Source organism: Haplochromis burtoni, unplaced genomic scaffold (assembly GCF_018398535.1).
Source record: "Haplochromis burtoni strain Fernald_Lab_line unplaced genomic scaffold, NCSU_Asbu1 Contig_1440, whole genome shotgun sequence".
In the NCBI taxonomy this organism is placed as follows: domain Eukaryota; kingdom Metazoa; phylum Chordata; class Actinopteri; order Cichliformes; family Cichlidae; genus Haplochromis; species Haplochromis burtoni.
Window position 1 is genome coordinate 10,283 of NW_024583801.1, and position 4,293 is coordinate 14,575.

The 4,293-nt window shown below is 34.3% G+C and overlaps 1 long non-coding RNA gene across 1 annotated transcript in view; it reads right to left on the minus strand.

The window, feature by feature from the left end:
- The window catches only part of LOC121813299, a 9,944-nt gene extending 6,306 nt beyond the window's left edge, over positions 1-3,638 (minus strand). The window contains exons 1-3 of the long non-coding RNA XR_006053626.1: positions 3,270-3,638; positions 2,662-2,742; positions 2,266-2,364 (exon numbers count right to left, since the gene is read on the minus strand). This is a non-coding gene — a long non-coding RNA (uncharacterized LOC121813299). The remainder of the gene's footprint in view (positions 1-2,265; positions 2,365-2,661; positions 2,743-3,269) is intronic.
- Positions 3,639-4,293: the final 655 nt, after the last annotated feature.

Genomic DNA, 4,293 nt, shown 5'->3' on the forward strand with positions numbered 1-4,293 from the left:
AGGGGGGCGCCACCTAAAATCTTGCCTAGGGCGCCAGATTGGTTAGGGCCAGGCCTGCCTAAAGCAGATGACTCGTGGGCCTGTTGGCACGGCTCTGTGTACTTTGAAATCAGTTTATGAACTTGAACCACAACAAATAATGGTCCCATTTACTTTGACATCTGATAGCACATTTCTTATTACTGTCAACATTTAAAGAATAATTATGAATTTAAATATAACCACAACTTTTATAAGGATACTGTAGCATCTCTTAAATGAAATGAACATCTGCAATAGTCTTACTCTTGTGTTTGTCTTTTCACACACAGTTAATCCAATCCAACGTAACAATAAAATAATAAAAATAAACTTCCTCTTGTGTCTACTCCTTTCTGTCAACCTATGACAGCAGCACCATCACACAAAGCAAAGAAATCATGCATGGAAGTGAAACAACAGTGCTTTTTGTCTTAATGAAAAGCTGGAACAGAGCTGATCCTCTACATCAGACATCAGGCAGACCGGGTCTGGATCCAGTGTTGAGATTTCTCTGTAAAGTTGAGACTGTTCAGTCAGGATTTAAACCAAAAAGGAACAATTCAAGCGTTTTATCTCTTTAATTTTTCTGAAGTTAAGCACTTAATCTAAATGTGGGTAGTTTTCATATTTGAATGGTGTGAATTTCAGCAGGCACACATACATATCTGTTCAGTTTTATGTTGTGTCACCAAAAACTGTTTTTGAATTATTTGTTAAAAGGTTTTGAAATGAACAATCATATGAAAACATCTGGGAACGTCTCTCCCTGCATAAAAATTCACTCTTCATTCAACAAAAAGATAACAGTGGCATGTATTTCATTTCCTCCTCATTTCCTACATCTGAGTACTGAGTGTTTCACAAACATCTATTTTTAGTGAAGCAGTATTTAGACGTACAGAATGGAGTTAGTTGTAAAAACTGGCTGTGCAACAATTTGGGTATCGTTGTAATTTCACTGATTGTTCAATACTGATTACTTGCAAAACTAAATTAGGCATGTCCAATCATAAGAAAATGTATTTAAGGTGGAAACTTTCAAGTTCTGCTTCTCTTTGACACTGAACACTGACAGCATTGGATTCTCAAAGTAATTCTCAAAAGATCTGAAAACAAGGATTGTCAGTACTGTGGTTCAAGGGGAGGCTGCAAAAACATCTCTCAGGGGTTTAAACTCAGTATCATCTATAAGGACAGTGATCAGGAAATAGAAGAGCACAGGCACAGCTGTGGTTGAACTCAGGTCAGGCCAAGAAAATTACAGGAGCTGCATATGCAGCAGACTGTCAGAATGAATCACCTCCAAAACCCTGCAGAGCATCTTGCTGAAGATGTGTATTTGTACATATGTATGGGAGGGTAAAGAAAAGAAGGCCTTTCTGCACTCACACCACACACAGAACCGCTCGTTGTATAAAAGCTCATTTAGATGAGACAGATTGACACGGTGCTGTGGAAGAATAACACCACATTCCCCTGACTTGGATGTCATTGAAATTTTGTGGGATGATTTGAATCAGGCTGTTGATGCTTTTCTGTTTTTTTGTATGGAAGAAGGATCAAACATGCCTTCATCTAGGATCCAGACACTCATCAAAGGCTATCCGAGGTGTCTTGAGTTATATTTGCAAATGAAGCTCAATGAAGTGTTGATGTAATATCTCTGTTGGGGCTCCTAAATTTATGCACCGTCTAACTTTGTTATAATTGTTGAAATTTTGTTGTTGTAATTGTTGGGATTTTTTTATGACACATATTATCTGTTAATATAATAAACTGTCACTGTTGAAATGATACAGTTTCCATAATGACAGATCAGCCAATGATAAACCAAAATCCAAAAACTCAACAGAGGTTTCCTTTTACCTATGACTGTGTGTTTACACTAAATAATAATAATAATAATAATAATAATAATAATAATAATAATAATAATAATAATAAACTTTATTTATAAAGCACACCTAAAAACCAAGGGTAAATAATGAGACATTATGATCATCTGGATCTTTGCATCAAGAAGTTTTCTCTAACTGGACTCTCTAAATTTCACTTTAATAATAATAATAATAATAAGTCAGTGTGTGGTGGGGTAATGTTTATTTATATTGTACAATTTGATGTAAATACTGACACTAACTGTATATGTTCTGAATGACAATAATGTGGCTATTCTGTTCTATTCTGTATTACCAAAGAGAGCCGAGTCAGCAAATTCTCATTGAGTATAAAGGAAACACAAACCTCCCAATTTTTGGACTCCAGCTGCTTCTTCAGATTCTCTGCTTTGTCTTTCGCCTCCTGGAGCTGATCGATGATTTTACTCTCTGTCTCACCCTGGAGCTGAAATGTTACACGAGGAAAGAGCAGAAGAAAGAAACAATCATGTTTAAGACAATAATGATAACACAACCAGAGTCAAATAAAAGCTGCATTATGTAAATATTGTTCATCAGTGCTGCCGATTTAATGATTTAGTGTTTTATATTATAAAACGCTGCGTCCAGATGATTTAAATCTAATATAAATTTATTCATTTATATTAAAGAGCCTGACGGTGAGTAAATATTGATATGTGCAGTTATTCTATTCATAAATAGAGTTCAGTAAATTCAGAATGTTTATAACAGAAAGACAAACCTGAAGCTGCTTCAGCTTCTCTGCTGTTTTTTTGTCCTGCTGGAGCTGTTTGATGATTTCACTGTCTGTCTTACCCTGGAGCTGAAATGTTACATGAGGAAAGAGCAAAAGGAAGAAATGTTTATGTTTAAGACACAATATTAATACCACAATAGGATTTAAATAAAGCTGGAAATAAAATCTGTATTATGTAAATATAAGCTGGAAAACATAAATAAATATTTGTAAATAACACTAAGGAAATATCTTAGTTTCAATGTAGAGTCTCTAAAACTAAAACCAGCTTTTACTTTTTACCTACTAATACTATGCACGCACAGCCCATTGTTCATCAGTTCTGCTGATTTAATGAATTGTGTAAAACGCTGCGTCCAGATGAACCTAATCAACTTTCTGGGAATACGCATGGACAATTTGTTTTCTATATACTTACATATATATATCCTGGATTTTTTTTTTATTTAACTGAGATGCGTAGATTTAAATCTAATATCAATTTATTCATTTATATTAAATAGTCTGACAGTGAATAAATATTGATGTGTGCAATTATTCTATTTATAAATAGAGTTCAGTAATTTCAGAATGTTTATAACAGAAAGACAAACCTGAAGCTGCTCCAGCTTCTCTGCTGTTTTTTTGTCCTGCTGGAGCAGTTTGATGATTTCACTGTCTGTCTTAACCTGAAATGTTATATGAAGAAAGAGCAGACGGAAGAAATGTTCATGTTTAAGACACAATATTAATACCACAATAGGATTTAAATAAAGATGGAAATAAAAGCTGTATTATGTAAATATAAGCTGGAAAACATCAATTAATATTTGTAAATAACACTAAGGAAATATCTTAGTTTCAATGTAGAGTCTCTAAAACTAAAACCAGCTTTTACTTTTTACTTACTAATAATATGCACGCACAGCCCATTGTTCATCAGTGCTGCTGATTTTGTTTAAGTAATTATGTAAATCTACGGTTTATAAGGTTGGGAAACCTGCAGTCAGCTGAAACTGACAGTTTCTCTGCTCTATTTGATGAGTGACAAAACGTTTCTCCCACTGAAAACGTTACGTCCAGATGAACAGAATCAACCTTTTAGGATTATGCATGCACACTGTTTTTTCTTATATTCTTACATGTATATATCTGGGATTTTTTTTTATAATTGAGATGCTAAGATTTAGATTTATTGATTCATTTATAATGTACAGTCTGATGGTGAGTAAATATTGATGTGTGCAATTATTCTATTCATAAAGAGAGTTGGGTCAGTAAATTCAAAATGTTTATAATGGAAACACAAACCTGATTCTTCTTCTCCAGCTGCTTCAGTTTCTCTGCTGTTTCTTTCACCTCCTGAACCTGATAGATCATTTCAGTATTCTTCTTCCACTGCAGGTGAAATGTTACATGAAGAAAGAGCAGAAGGAAGAAATGTTCATGTTTAAGACACAATAATGAAACAACCAGAGTCACATTAAAGCTGTATGATGTAAATATAAGGGAGCTGATGCAGCATGATGTTAACAACATTAAGTGTTGTGGGATGAAGTCAACAATCTTGCAGTGGTAGGATTTCAAAGTTGTGTTTGGTTAATGACACAGAAACTGCTGCTGGACAAAACTGCAGGG